Raw genomic sequence first — 16,892 nt, 5'->3', positions numbered from 1 at the left:
CTTTCATTCCATACAATACATCCGTGAGAAATAGGCATTTCCACTGTGATCAGATCTCCCTGAGAGGCAGCCAACTCCTCCCTTGCATCTGGCCTAGGGGCCCAGTGATTTGCAACTCGCTAAAAAGTCTGGATGTAGCAAAGCATGTTTTCTGGGCAGTCCAAACAAAGGGTTTCAGGATTTGGAATCAGGCAGGCCTGCATTTCATTCCCACTCAACTCCTTGCCAGCTTTATGATCTCAGGCAACTGACTTAACCATTCTGTGACTTTACTTCCTCATCTGTAAAATGGGAGTAAAACCATCTGTGTTGCCTAGCACGGATGTGAAGAAGAAATGAGACAGTATTTATAAAATGCTTATTCTGGCATCTGGCACACTGCAAACCTCAATATACAGCAGGTGTTCTCTCCTGATTGGAGAAGCCCTCTGGCCCTCACTCCAGGCCTGCTTGTGTACGTAATTCTAGGCGCAGGTGTCCAATTTTCTCGTCTGCAACTAATCTGAAGCAATGAATCACAAGAGACAGGTGACAGCGAGAAGCAGCACAGAGACGTCAGCCAAGTTTTATAGGAGAAACGAGATGTTGGAGAGCAAGGCCAACTGGGATCATCCGGGTGCCCCAGGAACCAGGGTGGGGAGCCCTGCAGACTCTGAAACAGCTGTGGGTGCAACCCGGGAAAAGCTTAGCCCCTTCAGAACGATTATCCGCCCATAACTTGCTTCCGTGCTTGACAGAGAGGGTCTATTTTCCCAAAATGGGCCTGGTCCTGAAGTTCTAGAGGTCTGGGCTAAGCAAACCGCTTCTTTACAGAGGGAGGTAAGAGGCGGCAGGAAGGAACTCGTGGGGGATTCCCGGAGATTTCCACTGTCATGTGCTTCATGCTATGACAAATCTGGAACGCCTCAAAAATGACAGTGGGCAGTCAGAGCCCAGATCAATACCTGGGCAGGGCCCAGAGGTCACAGACAAGGAAACTGAGGCCCAATGTGCTTCTGTACTTCCCGAAGGATGCGCAGCTCATAACAGGGACCCGGTGTCCTGACCCCACTCTTCCCCCGCACCTTATCAGTGGGGAGCCCATCCTAGCCTGCAGCCCAACACCCTGGCTGGCCCCAGACAGTCCGGCCGTTCCTCCCAGCACCTTCCCATCCCTTCAGGAATCCCCCCCACCCTCCCACCCCCCGCCACACACACAAAGAACAGATTTGCACAGAGACAGGCCTGAGAAGCATGTGGGAGGCAGACGTCGGGGGTAAGGCAGGTACCTTAGGAAGGTGTCTGGGGCACCGAGTCTTAAACTGTCAATTCAGACTCTATTCATCATGCAGGAGTGTCTCCTCCGGCTGCAAAGTATGACAGGCAACAGGGACAGCACCAGAATAGGGACGAGGTGTGCAGAGGCTGGCCTGGCACCAAGTGTAGGGCAGGGGACAGAGGTGGGGGCCGGTCCACTAACAGAATGCGAAGCTAAGACAGCAGAGAGAAAGGGGAAGGGCCACCCTGTGCGGGAGGCTGAGGAAGCCCCAGCCTGTGCCCCTCCTTTGTTCTTGCACATCAAAGGGAAAAGCCTGAACCGGGTATAGGGCGCGGAGGGGGGGGGAGCTTACCTCCATGTGCTTTGAAACTTTATAGCCACAAAGGTAGCACCTTCCAGACAAGGCAGCAAGCCTTGCACTGCATGGATGCAGGGGGGCGGGGGTGGGGGGGGGTGGGAGGCGGGGCTCTGAGCTGATTCACACACACACACACACCCCCCACCCCACCCCCGTGTTCTCGATCCAGCCCTTATGACTAGCACTAACCTGGCTGGTAACCCCGGGCGAGTCACTGCATCTCTGGGCCTGTTTCCATGTATGTAACGCCCAGAGCTGGCACTACCTCTTTCAGCCCGAATACTCCTGGGTGAATGATCTGAAGCGAATGTCTCCCTAACACAAACCCGCTGTCATCATCTGTTCCGTCTTCTAAGGCTGCGAAGAAGCCAGTGATTTCGCAGGAAGCACTGAGAAGCTGGTTCATACTTGCTTTATACTAGGAGAGGAAAGCTGGAGAATTAGCCCAAAAGACACAAAAGCATTTTTCACTTGGCCCGCACCCCTTAAGTTTTTTTTGTACTGTTTATTTATTTTTGAGGAAGAGAGAGAGAGGGAGGGAGAGAGCAGGGAAGGGGCAGAGAGAGAGAGACACACACACACACACAGAATCCAAAGCAGGCTCCAGGCTCTGAGATGCCAGCACAGAGCCAGACGCGGGGCTCAAACTCACAAACCGCGAGATCATGACCAGAGCCAAAGTCAGACGCTTAACTGACTGAGCCACCCAGGCACCCCACCTTTGCCCATACTCTTCAGTACATGTTTATCAAGCACCCACTGCATTTGTTGAAGCTAGAGATATGAAAAACACACAGCCAAGGCCCTCTGGATCATTCCATCTAACTCTGGAACAAAGTCTCCAAAGGTTCCAGAAAAACGGTGACACTCAGAGTTATACATCCCATGTCAAGGACAGCCCGAAAGCCCCCGGCCCAGGAAATCTGCAGACCCTGGGAAGAGCCAGCACTGACTGGTCCACGACAGAGACACTAACCAGCAGAATCTGCGGGCTGAAGGTGGGGGATCCAATGGGATCCTTGTCAAACTCTCTTGAGACGGTGGCACTCTGACAGGGTGCTGCGTCCCAGCTCTCTTGTGCAACTGCCTGATCGTTGCATGAAACACGGTCAGGCACCCCCGTCTCTCTGCCATGCACAAAACGATCACATTGTCCCAGCAGAGGGGAAGGGTAGACAGGAGGCTTCAATACATTCACGCTGCAGCTGTCACACGCTGATTTCAATGCGCACAAGACGCTTTGTGACAAGGCCGACAATTTTCTTTTTCTGAAGCCAATTGAGGGAAAAAAAAAAACGACCTCTGATTGCTCATTTTATTATTGCCAGAGGTGACGCGAATGCATACTAGATTCAGGTACTAGACTCTCCACTCGAGCGTACAGATCTACTGACGGGGGCTTTCTATTAAGGTAAAACGTTCTGGACACAAGCTTTCACGATTTGCTGTGAAACCTGCCCACCTAACGACTCTTGGCAGGAAAACAACGACAGCCATGTAGGATACGGCATTTCAGGAAGGCAACGTTCGGTCCGTTTCAAGACATTAAAAATTAAATATCCTTTGTGCAGACTGGGATATATACCTCAACCAGGGTTTCCCATGATGCCAGAGGACGAGCATACCATGTAAGGTCGCTTCTTGATGGGGACTTTCCGAGGTCAGCACTGCGTCTCCCACATTATGCGTGGGAGACAGAGGCACAGCTGGTGAAACCACAGCCCCCCCTCCCCCCCCCACCCCCCGCCACAGCTAGCCAGCGGCAGGACCAAACTTCAACCGCAGGCCTGTGGGGCTGCACAGCCCGTGACCTCCCTCCCGCACCGCACCGTCATGTCAGACGGCAGCTCTGCGAGACACCTGCGCAGAAATCGGGGTTCCGGGGGCAGAACGACGGCCATCGCTCAGCGCGCCGGCCACCCTGTCTCCCAGGCAAGGAGGTGCAGCCGAGGCTAGAGTTGGCGGATTCTCCCTGGAAGCTCTATGAGGCTCAGCCCCGAATTCAAATCCACGCAGGCAGGAGACGTCCCACTGAACCTTCGGCATCTACTGCCCCTGACACGGGGTGGGTAGCCGCTAAACCATTTTGTTTTTCAATTAATGAGGCGCCAACTCCCAGCCGATATCCAGAACAGGGCTTTGGCCACTTAGTGACGACAGCAATAAAAGTGACACGCGCTAAATTTATTTCGGGCTTCCTTGTGCCCACACCCCAGGCTGGATCTCCCATGGAGTATCCCATTCATATGTCATGATACTCTACCAGGAAAGCGCAATTAGCATTTCTACTTTGCAGAGGGGGACGTTGAAGCCCAGAGACTCTGATGCTATACCCCTCCTCTTCCATATGGCTTAGAGCAGAGAGAGAACAGACCGGAGGATGGACAAGCCTGGGTGGGGCATAGCAGGTGCCGTGTGACTGGAGGCAAACCTGGCACCACTCAGACCCTCATCCTCTTCTTCCCTAAGCAGACACATCCCATGCTCCGGTGATCTCAGGGACCCATTTATGTGATACACTCCATTATGATTCTTCTTGCATGCTTTCAAGGGTTCCCAGCACCTGCAACAACACAAACCTTAACTACCAGGAAGAAGGGACACATTGTTGGATAAGGGATCACTGTGGTCCTTGTGCAGCCAGACCACAAAGACGAGAGGCACATCCCAGTTGCCTTTCAACAACGTTCCCTTCACACAAATAAGAAAATGAATAAAAAGCAGAGGCAGCTCCGAGCATGATGCATAGAGACGACATCTCGGGGCCAAGAGACGCAGGGTGGCTCTGCCCCCCGCCCCCGCCCTCGAGTCCCCAGAAGCCTCCTGCCTGCTTGGACGGGAATTCAGGAAGAACGCAGGGTCGCCGAGGAGCAGAGGAAGCCCAACCCAGATGCCCTTCAGTTCGGGCGAAGAAGAGAGGTCCTGCATAGACACACAGCTCACATGTTCAAAACCGACTGCGAATAATGATTTTGCAGATGTACAACGGCACCCTTCAATGAATAAATTAAAGGCACCACAATTGAATGGGGAGCAGCTGGTACTCCCCACCAGATGGCTTTGCTGATCGGAATAGTTTTAAACATTGTTTTATTTCCAAAGATAAGCAAAATAAGAATCTGGTTAACCCTTGAATAAAAAGAACCTCCAGAAAACACTTCTCTGGAATGTATTTCATTTTGATGGAAAGCATGAACGATCAGACTGAATACCAATGTCCTGGGGCGGGGGGGAGGGGAATTTAGCACAAGGTGAAGGAGATTTCTCCAGGGCGCTGTCTGCAGTCACTGAGCACACTGTCAGCCTGGTCCTTACTAGCTGTGGCCAGAGGCAAGGACAGTGACACTCCAGCACCATCCCGGCTTGGAGGCATAGACCCCACACGTGGATGGGCAAGTGCACCAGCCCCCCGAGGGCGTCGGGGAGGTGTGCTGGGGGCTGCGGAGAGCTCCCAGACCGTTTGAAGCTTCCAGGGTCAAAATCTTTAAAGAAACATTTCACACATTAAAAGCATTGTTTTTAAGTCAAATTAAGCTCAGATGTGTCACTAAGTGATACAAAACCCGCACAGGGCTGCAGCCTACCTTGCCGGCTGCGCGCTGCTGGGGGCCAGCTGGGGGCACCCCAGTGAGAACTGTCTTCTACCTGCAGGGTGCCCTGGAGGACAGTTTGAGAAGCAGTGATGTAGGACAGGGGGGAGGGGAACCAACAGGAACGAGCACCCGCTCCTGTGGACGCCCCTCGAGGATGAGGCAGTACCGAGGGTACACGTGATTGCTCCATTTTGCAGGTAAAATAAACGGAGGAGCTGGGCGGTGAAGTCACTTGTCCCGAATGACACACACGTAAGACGCAGAGCTGGATTTAAACCCAGGCTGAATCTCTTTCCTCTTTTTTTGTTTTTTTTACTGTTTTCTTTTTTCGCACGTTGCAACTGGCTTGTTGTGGGGGGGGGGGGGGTTGTTCCCCACTTACACGGCTCCACCTGACTTCCGGTTTCCCTTAGGTAGAGCAAGCATCCCTTCTGCAACCACAGCGACAAGAAAGATGAAGTCAGAACAACAAATGTGCAGTCAAACAGGGTGGCGAATGGAAAACGGACCGGGCCAAGGCCCCCAGGACAGAACTTCCCATCTCTGAGCCTCGGTTTCCCCTCCTCTGGGAAATGAATGCGCTCTTGGCCCCGTCCCCAACGCAGGTGGCATGGGGTGATGGCGATGGGGCCGCAGGACCCCTCGAGGCAGGGTCTGGTGGCCCTAAAGGGCTTGGTGCAAAGTACAACCTGGAAGTTACATGGAAACCCCACTTTCTCTCCTCAGTTCTCGAGTTATCTCTGTGTTCATAGCATCTTCCCACAGGACACTCCAGGATGTGCCGTTTTCATGAAAAAAAATCCACTTCCCCTTTCACTAAGAATAACGTGCCTGGGAATGAGCCCTACCCTCTCCCACCACCAAGGAAACCCCGGGGCGGGCACGCTCGCTTATAAACCTGCGCCATCCAAAGAGCACCGACAGGCCCTGAGCACCAGGGACGGGCGGACCCCAGAGGACCAAGTCTCGTGCTATTAACTGATGCCAAACGAGGCTTTGACAGCGATGACCCAGGATCAAGCGTCACACGGGTACTCACGCGTGGCCACGAGCGCATCACCCTCGCAGAAAGAGAAACGTGGCAGCGGAAGAAAAAAGATGAAAACCCAAACCACCAAGTGTGCAGACGTACACACATGCCCCGTCTGGTCGCCGTGTGCCCCTGGGCAACAAACTGCTTCATGCTTCTGTGCCTCAACCTGCTCATCTATATAGAATGGAGACAATGACATGTCATCGCTGTAGGTATCGAGCGGGGATAACCCACGCGAGATGCTCGTGTGGTGGCTGCTGACACGAGGGGCTCAGCAAGCACCATCCCCGTTTCTCTTCTTGGTCTCCCTCCTACCTCTGCCGAAAGGATCTCAGCCAGCGGGAGGGATGCGGGCCTGGTGTACGAAGACTCAGCCAAGTCTGGCTGCGAGGCGGGAAGGGGGGAAGTTGCAAAGGCTTCATATGGGCAATGTCTGGAAGGGACCAAAATAGGCCTGTGGAGGAGCCGCCCCGCCTCCCCGCAGTGACACAGTGATGAAGACACCACTGCCACCAGAGGGCCCGGAGCCCAGCGCCATCTCTCAGATGGAAGGAGAGGCCCACGGAAGAAACCGAGTTACGAAACGGTGCTTTCACACCCTCCTTCAGACCTTAGAACACAGACCCAGCTTCTGATAACCTCCCTCAACTCTGGCATTCGGAGTCACAACTCTGGAAAATAAATAGGTCAGGCAAGTATTATTTATAGACGAGTATTACCCCAGACGCTGAACCTGGAGATGCTCAGGCTAGGGAAGAGGCATTCTTTTCTCCATTAAGTGGAGACGTTCTCAAAGTGTTCGGTGGCACATATTTTTAAAACAAAAACAAAAGAAACAAACAAAAAAAGCTTGACGAGTTTCAATACTTGAAGTGGGAGAGGTGAACATTCAGGAAAGTATTATAACAAAGGTCACGTTCTCCAAGAGTACCTCTGTTCCTCTCAAGTGGACACATCTATGCCCATCTTGCCGATGAACCGGGGTTGCTGCGAACCCAGGACAGAAAGCCTCCTTTTCGCAAATAAGTAAAGCTGAACTGGGCATGGGTGGGGGTGGGGGGGAGGGGGGAGAAAGGTGGTGCTGGGGAGGGCGGGTGAGGTAGCTATACAGTGGATGACATCAGACAGCTGAGCTACGAGAGCTGTTCCGGACCCTCAGTACTGTGTAAACAGGTAAACAAAGCAACTGCTTCATGTTAACCACAGAAGAGTGGAATCTTTTTCATGAAAGTTCTGGAAAGCATTCGGGCCTCATTATGAAGATTAGGACTTGTTTGCAGAGCAGACTTTCTCCTGAGCTAAAAAAAAACAAAAAACAAAAAACAAAAAACCTCTCAACTTAAAAAAAAAAAAGAAATTGACTTTAAAAAAGTCCTTGTGGCTGACTTCCTATCAAGAACCTCTCTGATCTGTTTCAGCGAAATAAATATTTGGCTAAAGCACGCAGTTGTTCAGACCCAACAAAGGCGGCTCGCCGTCAGTAAGCTCGCTCTCTGCACAACCTGGGTGCTTACATGCTGCCCTCCCCCACCCACTCCAAAGGCCCAGCAGAGGCTGTGGAAGCAAACAATGAGCACGGGACTTAGAATCCCTGGGAAGACATGGTGAGCGGAGCAGGACCATGCGCCCGCCACCCAGGGGACGCCACCAGATCCTGAAACAATCACATCAGCTGTCCCGCTTTGGGCAGGCCACCTAATCTCTAAGCCCTGAGCCTCTGGGCTGTAAACGGGGACAACATCCACTCCCTCTAGTACTACCAGATTAAGGGAGAAACAGAGGCCCGGGATGCCCCCTCTACTGTCTATTCCCACTGCAATCTACCATCTTCCCCAACATCACTGACCCATGAACTTGACCCATGAACTCCTGTCACCCTTCAGATGTCAGCCAGGGCCCTCTTGCTGCACCCCAGGCCAAGTCAGGGCCCACGCTCATTTGCCCAACCCTTTCCATTCCTCACCTCTGTGTGCTTCGCGGACTAGCACCTGCCTTGACCACTGTACTGTGAGCTCCAACAGCAGCAAGAGCGTCTATGCTGTTCACTTTCACAACTACTTCCTAAAGGAAGAAAATTAGAGGGAGGCAGGGGGTGGGAGAGCGGGCAACATATGTAAAAACATAGTACGTCGCATACAGAGAAGTCCAAATAAATGCGAGGGAGAGGTGGTATTTAAAATAGAATCGAAAACTCTGCCTTGTGCAAGTCTGCCTCTCTAGGATTGGTCCTTATGTCACTGAAAACCCACTTCCTGGTGTCTCTGGGGCCTGCAGCCGTCACTGGCTTCCCCCCCAGGACGATGGGCTGGCCCGGGGCCTCATTGGCTTTAGGCTCCTGACGCCTCTGCGAGCCGCCCCCACCGCCCCAGTCCTGAAGGAGCAGAAGCCAGGGCCGCTGAGCCGCGCGATCGCACCGCGCGCTGGCCAACGTCAAATATACCCCTTGCCTTTCTAAACGAGCTTTCATACTTAAAAGAGCACAAAATGATACGTCCTAGTAAATTATATGATTCTTATCTGTGGTCAGAAAGTTTGCTCTTTTCCGTTCTGTTTTTACCCGTCTTCAGTTCTTATTAACCCTTTCGGGCAAATTTCTGAATGCTCTTGGACGACGCTGCTTCTCAGCACAGGGCCACACAGCCCAGGACTGAGTTCAGAACAAAAGAAAGGGGAAAAAAACCAACCTTCTGTCCTTCGGGTCATCTTCATTCTCTTCCTGGAAAGGGTTTGGAAATGTTTCAAAACCGTCAAGTCTGCAGAGTGGACTAAAAATCCAAATTACCTTTCTTTGTTCTTCTTTCTTTCTTTCCCCTTTTCTTCTGCGGCCCTCTCAGCTCCTTTCCCTTTTCTCTACTTCAGAAGAGATAAAATACCAATTCCCTATATAATTAAATGCGCTCCTCCATTTAATTAATTTGAGGGATTTACTGGGGTTTATGGGTGGGGGAAACAGATTCGGGTGAAATGCTTATTCAGGGCATCGCGCAGGGCTGCGGCGGGCAGGGATGGGCGTGTGAACCGCAGAGGGGCGGGCGTGGGGAGAAACGGATGCCTCCCGGTCCCTGCAGTGCACACAGGCCGGGCTGGGGCTCGAACCCGGGGCCATTCTCAGCACCGCCGCCCAGGACCTGTTCCATCCCTGCGTCTGGGTCTGCTCCCAGGCCTTCCCCGCCAACCCTGCCCCCATCACAACACAGGCTGGAAGCGACCGGGGGACACTTGCACACAGCCACGGGGGCTGATCTTTTCTCTAAATGTTCCTACATCCAGATGACTTTCACCTTCCGATGACAAACAGCTACGACCTGGCTGGACGGTCTTTGGTGGACTCAGTTTTTCTGAGGTTTTTGCACCCTTTTTGCAGGTGTAAAACCTTAAACAGAAGTGAATGGTTAGGAACAAATGCCCGAGAGGCAAGGAATGGCGAAAAGCATGGACTTAACCATGTGGAAAAGAGACGGAGACATTTCAGCTTGGACAAGGTGGCACCCTTACCTAGTGCAGGTCCCCTCCCTCCCAGCGGAGGTGGGTCCGCACCCCCGTTCCCTTGTGCTCCCCGCACAGCCTTCTGAGACCCTGCATGGCTTTTTGGCCACAGAAGTTGCATTAGTACATACCTTGGCTTCCCCTTCCTGCTTTTGCCCCCTTCATCCCCACCCCTGCTTGGATCTGATCCCCCCCCTCCAACCAAAAGGGCAGCTGGAACAGAGGAACCGTGTGCATGTCCCCGAGGACCTGGCTGACCTTCTGGGAGCACCACTGGGTGCATGCAGGCCCCCAGCCAGGGCAAGGTGACAAGAGCACCCCAGACACCACATTCTGCACTCACACTGCAGGATAGGGTTCAGGGCCAGGACTCTGCAAGGAGTATCCTTCAAGCCTCATTAAAATTCTCTTTTGGGATTTCAAAGAAGAAATTAGGAACATTGTTCAAAGGTAGCATGAAGCTCTTAGATACTCATCTCCTACCGGCATTCTCTGGCCGGTGATTTCCATTCACATCAACAAAACCACAGCACCTCCGGCACTTGTTCAGACCGAACTGCTCTGTCACCGGGGCTCAGCCTGGAGGAGGGAGACAGACGACGTCCATCCTACCCTCCTGAGACCTGCCCGTCCGGTCGGGCATGGAAGCCACGAGGACAGAACCCAACGTCTGAGAGAGAGAGGCCGGTCAATCTGCCCAAAACCTAAGCTGACTTTCAAGTCTGACCAAACGGGGCACTTGGAGGATGTTACGTGTTGGGCAATGACACTCATAACCGGAAGCCGAGGCCGTCAAGGCCATGGGGGGAGCAAAGGCGGAAGTATGTTCACATCATTTCCCCAGGCTCAGTTGGGTTTTCAAATTTCACCAGAAGTTGTGTCTAAACACGTAAAATGAAAACGGTGCACCGAGGCAATGACCCAGATGCTTCATGTCAAAATTCCCCGAACCTTTGCCCCAGGGAGTGAAATAATAGAAGCAAAAAAAAAAAAAAAGGGCATCTGGTTCATTCCAGGAGTAGCTGCCTCCAGTCCACCCTCCTCAGGGGTCACAGGCAGAGCCAAGGGAGCGGCAAAGAGGAGTCCGCACTTGGGAGCAGCTCCGCGTGCAGGTCTCTCAGGAGTAGGGTGGCGGCTACGAGCACGTGGGTCACCCAGCCGGCTGGGGTTCCCCTTCTGGCGGCAAAGCCTGACCCCAAGCCCGCCTCCGTTCCCCATCTGAAAACTGGGGATGATGATGATGATGTCTAGTCTAGGCAAACTGCAGACACGACTGAGATCATCCGTGGTGCAGAGTGGGGAGCCCGGCACCCCCTAAATGCCTGAATATTCGGCATCTCCTGATTATACTCTTCCTCACATTACCAGTATGCCTATGCCCGTTACTACCCTTGCCCCTCGGGTTTGTGCTTCGCTAGCACGTCAGGTGGGTCTCAGGTCTGGTCTGTCTCCCTCAGCTCCGCGTTTCACTCTGGCCTCTTCTAGAAGGCTGGCTCGCTGAAATGCGTCAGAAATGAATTAACTTCGCTTTGCTGCCTGTTGCCACAACTGATCCTTCACGTTCTAATCCAGAAAAAGAAGATCAAAACACATGCATTTTAATGTCTTCCGAGTCTGTTTAAAAAGAATTGCTATGCTCTTGTAAAAAAAAGTCTGCTTTCATCTCAATGCCTTGATATCCATACTCTTAAATACAAAGAAAAAAAAAACAGAAAGAAGAAACAGTTATTTTAAAAATATGATCTTGTGGAGGCGCCTGGGTGGCTCAGTCAGTTAAGTGTCTGACTTTGGCTCAGGTCACGATCTCATGGTTCATGAGTTTGAGCCCCATGTGGTGCTCTGGGCTGACAGCTCTCTGCTCGCTCGCTCTTTCAAAAATAAATAAACATTAAAAACAATTTTTTTAAAAAGACCTTGTGAGCCACTACAAAGTGTTCCATTTTAATAAGAGACACAAATTCAAATGATTAAAGCAGGATCATTTTTATCTTACAATGTTAGGTCTGATTTGGGGCCTCAAGCTCACAAAGAAGGCACAGGAAGGAGATAATCCAAGCAGGGAAGAAAGTATCCAAACAGGTATGAGCACGTTCCTCTCTGGGCTAAGCTGCAGTCAGACAAGAGTGAGGCATGACCAGCAAGAAGGGGACTCCACCTCTCAGAGGTGGGGAGGGTCCCCGATCCCTGCACGGACATCACCTGCACCAGCTCAGTATCGAGCCCCAGAGGCCCCTCCCTCTGGGAGCCACAGGTCTGAGCTTCACCAGGCAAAGGTACAAAGTCCTATAAACCAACATCCCATTTGATTTTCCACTTCCCTGAAAACTCCCAAATGTAGGAAGAATTCTGCAAACCTGACTCTTGTGCAAATCAGCACCATACAGACCATAAATATAGGCAGAAACCAGAGTCTAGGGATGTTCAAGTCCAATCCTGCTGTTTTCAGACCTGTCTGCTGGCTGGAATGGACGGCAACGGGCGGAGGCTACATGATTGGTATAACACGGCACGAGTCATTGGGTCTGGTCCTCGGGCAGGGACGGGGCGGGGGGCGGTGGCTGCTGCCAGGGAGCCCAGGGTCCCCGGCAAGTCACCTGGTGCCCCAGCCTCATGCCGTGATGTCACCATCAAGGTCAGCCAGTACAGAAGGAGAAACAAACAAGCAATGAGCAGGGCCTACGGCCTTGGGGCAGCTGAAGAAGGCGGGGTATTTACCAGACAGTTTCTGGGTTCAGGGGTAGAAATCGGAGTCACCGACTTTAAACAGCCGAGCAGAGGACTGATGAGCCAGGGCCTATGTCCTGCACGAGCTCCCACTGAAGGCCATCTGAGGCAGAGGCCAGCCCGAGGCCCTCCCCAGCCAGCCAGCTGGGCCCCGCTGAACCAGACCGCAAGCCTCGCCTCAGAGAGGCACAGATTTCTCTCTCCCTGCCTCGACTGTGACATTTCCGGTTTCCCCTGGCCTAACCAACGAGGACTCTGAGGCATTAGGGTTACATGAAATATAATAAGAGTGAAGAAGTCACCCGAAGATGAAAGTGCCCCGAATCTAAGTTCCCACTTAGACAAGACCGTTCCGACTTTGAGTACGTGGCCGCACCTGCTTCCTGGGGTTACGAGAGAATGCAGACGTGACCCAGGGCGCTGCCAGGAGCAAACGGCAGAGGAAGGTCAAGTGGACAAAGAGAACTCTGCGCAGGTGGGAAGCTTTCTCATGCCAACACGTAATGGCGACGCTGTGGTCCAAGAGACAGCCTTTAGAAGGAAAAAGAACCCAAAACCGCAGGCTTGGAGTTTTAGAATAAGGCACAACGTTGGTCTGAGTTCCCGCCACTCCCAGGTCAGGGTCCCCAAGCCCACCCCCTGGGGCATAACTTCAGGGAGGCCAATCCTCCACCTGCAAGGCTCATACTGGACCTTCAGACAGCACGCTCCAAATGAACCCATTCCACAAAGTTCACGAAACCCCCTACTGTGTGCCGGGCCCAAGTGTCAAGCCAGGGGCCCAGCAAGGAGTAAACAAGGCCTGTGCGGTGGGCTCACAGGCCGGGTGGGAGAGGCATCCAGAAGCCCACAAGGGAGGGAATGAGTCCGATGGGCTGGGCGCGGGGGTGAGAAAGAGCCGCTGACATGCCGGCGGGCTTGCCCGAGCGTCACAGCCCACTGCGACTGCACAGGACTCCTCCAGGGACCTCCGGAAACATTTCTCCAAGGCCAGGCAGAAATGAAATCTGTTTCACTTTCTGGGACACATTTCTGTAGCTTCGTGTCTGCAGTAGTCTCTCCCCAGGGTGCTTACGGGTACTTGCTTCCCAGGGTGCAGTATCAGAGCCCTGCTCATCCCCAAGGCAGCCCCGGAGGGAAGCTACAGGAAGGGCAGGGCAGGGGGCAGCCACTGAGGGCTTTCCCCTCCTTGACTGAGGTTCCCTTGAGGCCACATGCAGGGCCAGGTATGTAATCAGCCCCAAGCTTCCAGGAGAGCAAAACAAAGGGAGGCAGCTGTCACCTCCTGCAGCGACCTGGCTCTCTGGCTCAGCCCCCAGCAGGGCACATCCAACAGCAAGAGAATGTGAGCCACGCGCTCAAGTTTAAATGTCTTGGATTAAGTTCATTCTCATATATTTTAGTCAACCTGATCTTATCCAAAATATTACCATTTCAGCATGTATTCAAATATCAAAGTATTTAATACAATCATTATTTTTTTCATATGAAATCTTCCAAACCCACTGTGTATTTTACTATTCTAGCCCCTCTCAATTTAGACGCTAAATTTTCATCGGAAGTACCTGATCCATACCTAGGTTTCATAAAATGTTACAAAGGAGCCAGTAGTAGGAATTTATCCAAAGGATACAAAAATGCTGATTTGAAGGGGCACATGTACCCCAATGTTTACAGCAGCGCTGCTGACAACAGCCAAATTATGGAAAGAGCCCAAATGTCCATCAACTGACTAATGGATAAAGATCTGGCGTGTGTGTGCGTGTGTGTGTGTGTGTGTGTGTGTATAATGTAATATATACTACTACTCAGCCATCAAATGAAATCCTGCAATTTGCAAAAACATGAAAGGAACCAGAATGTATTATGCCAAATGAAATAAGTCAGAGAAAAACAAATATATGATTTCACTCATATGTGGAACTTAAGAAACAAAACAGATAAACACAGAGAAAGGGAAGGAAAAATAAGATAAAAACAGAGAGGGAAACAAACCATGAGAGACTTAAATGCAGAGAACAATCTGAGGGTTGCTGGAGGGGGCCTGGGTGGGGGGCTGGGCTAAAGGGGTGATGCGCATTAAGGGGGACACTTGTTGGGATGAGCACTGGGTGTTCTATGTAAGTGATGAATCACTAAGTCTACTCCTGAAACTATTATTACACTAACGTATGGCTAATTTGGATTTAAATTTTAAAAAATAAATGAATAAAATTAATTTTAAAAATAAATAAAAATTAAAAATTAAAAAAAGGAGAGTCACATGCCCAAGTTGCTCCAAACATTCTTAGAAGTTTCTAATAGCAAAACTGAACATCTTTTCAAGTTTAATTAAAATTAAACGTGGTTCCCCAGGGGTACCGGTCACATTTCACATGCTCACTGACTACGTGGGGCCGGCGTAACCAAATGAGCAGGGCAGATACAGCGCCTCTCCATTGTCACAGAAGGTTCTATGCACAGGGCCGCCCAGCATCCTGGGCTTCTTAACAACGAGGTCCGTTTCATGTTTCCTCCAACCCCCTCCTTACCCAGCCTCCCAGCAAAGGCACTGAGAAGTCACTGTTTCCCACAAGTGATGTGAGACTTAGCTAGGGCACTAGATAAAAGCACAGACCCTGCCCTGGATCTACCAAATCTACTGGGGACACGGGGAGCCCGATGGACAATCACACCAGGGCACTTTTAAGCCTCAAGCTAATGGTCACAGTTTCCTTCCAGGGACGAACAATCACCTTGGAACTCAGCCAGAGCTGGCCCTGATAGGCTCCGTGCTGGCGGAGAGGGACGTACCCCTCTCTCCTTCAGTGTTAGTACCGGGAAGCCAGCCCACCTGCGCTCCGAGTTCTTATCAACACCTAGGGACACCCAGAAACACCAGCCGCCTCTTCCCACGGCTGCGGACTCCTGGTCACACTGAATGGCAGCCGTGAGGGAAGAAAGAGTTCCTTGCCTCCCTTGAACATGGAGGTGAAAGGTCCAGGCGGTCAAGCTGCACAAAAGAAGGGCTTGAGCAGAAATAGCGGGTTCTGGGACTGCACTGATTTGCAAATAAAACCTTCCCAGGTGAAGCCACGAAGCGGTGGCCACGCCCACCCGCACCCCCAGGAGAGAGGAATCCCAGGCTTTACCTGAATGCAAGCAGACACCCAAAGGGTGACCACTAAAATGCTGGACTCTGTGCTCTTCCCAGAGACCCACAAATCCCTACCCCCAAGTTCAGGTACAAAGACAGTCTTCCAGTGACACCTGACTGTGGGATGCAAAACCCTAGTAGGGACAGGGGTGTCCTTCCAGGGCATCGTGGAGACCTTCTCTCTAATGGTTCCCGGTTCATCCACGCAACACAAACCTGCTGGAGGGCCGGAAGTTATCCCCCAGGGCCTTTCCATTTGGGGTAAGGGGCAAAGGGGAGTCAGTCTCATGGTGTTGTTTTTCCAGGCTCTTCCTTCAGGAAACTCCTACGCTGCTGGTGGGAACTGTATTAGGTACAATCGTTTGGAAAACTGGCAGAGCTGAGCACACTCTTTCCCAGAGACTAGCAGTTCTGACCCCTGCTTTGTGCCCAACAGAACCGTGTCCAGAAGCTCATCAAAGATGCACTAGACGGAAAGCCATGAACCGGAAATTGTAGTGTCTGTCCACAGTCGACCGGGTAACCATAATTCAGCTGCGAAAGAGAACCAGCTACAGCTACAAGCAACACCAGGGAAGAATCTCACAAAGCACTGGGCACAAGAAATCAAAAAGAAAGGGACCACGCTGCACGGCTCTGTTTACATCACGTCCATAGAGGAGGGGAAACCAGCCTAGGCTCTGGAGGTCAGGAGGGGTTGACTAATGAGCAGAATGGGGGTGGGGGGCGCCTTGGGGGCTCAGTCGGGTAAGTGTCCGACTTCAGCTCAGGTCATGATCTCAAGATTCGTGAGGTCGAACCCCGCATCGGGATCTGTGCTGGCAGCTCAGAGCCTGGAGCCTACTCCGGATTCAGTGTCTCCCTCTCTCTCTCCCTGCCCCTCCCCAGCTTGTGCTCTGTCTCTCTCTCACTCTGAAAAATAAACACTGAAAAAATTTTTTAAAAAAAGAATGGAACGGGGATTTCTGGAGTGTTGTGCCTATACTTGACCTAGGCACTGGCTGCATAGGTGAGTTCTGTCTGTGCAAATCCACAGAGCTGTATGCATACAAGAGGAACTCTCTAATGGATGCTATACACCAAGGAAAAAAAAAAGTACATACAAAAAGAAGTGAGAATGGGTGGTGCTAAGTTTCTGCCCCATAAGAAATCAAGAGAGAAGCAAAGATGCGCCAAACCAAAGCCTCCTCTGCTTGCAGGTTTCCGAATGGCTAACAGAGCTTGTGACCACTCAGGGCTGATGTTATGACCCAGCTCACGGTCAGACAGCTGATGACCTCCCATTGCCAGGCTGGATGGGTTTG

At 51.9% G+C, this 16,892-nt stretch overlaps 1 protein-coding gene across 5 annotated transcripts in view; it reads right to left on the bottom strand.

Moving 5' to 3' along the window:
* The window catches only part of CHST15 (carbohydrate sulfotransferase 15), an 80,496-nt gene that overhangs the window by 42,057 nt on the left and 21,547 nt on the right, over positions 1-16,892 (bottom strand). The window contains exons 1-2 of one of the 5 annotated variants that reach the window (XM_039237956.1): positions 6,558-6,619; positions 6,249-6,416 (exon numbers count right to left, since the gene is read on the bottom strand). The exons of the other annotated variants lie outside the window; for them this stretch is intronic. The gene's annotated coding sequence lies outside the window, so the exon portion shown is untranslated. Of the gene's footprint in view, positions 1-6,248; positions 6,417-6,557; positions 6,620-16,892 lie in introns of those variants that run through there. 5 annotated transcript variants of the gene reach the window in all.

Source organism: Hyaena hyaena, unplaced genomic scaffold (assembly GCF_003009895.1).
Source record: "Hyaena hyaena isolate Hyena2069 unplaced genomic scaffold, ASM300989v1 scaffold_129, whole genome shotgun sequence".
NCBI lineage: Eukaryota > Metazoa > Chordata > Mammalia > Carnivora > Hyaenidae > Hyaena > Hyaena hyaena.
This window is presented reverse-complemented; position numbering and strand designations above follow the sequence as displayed.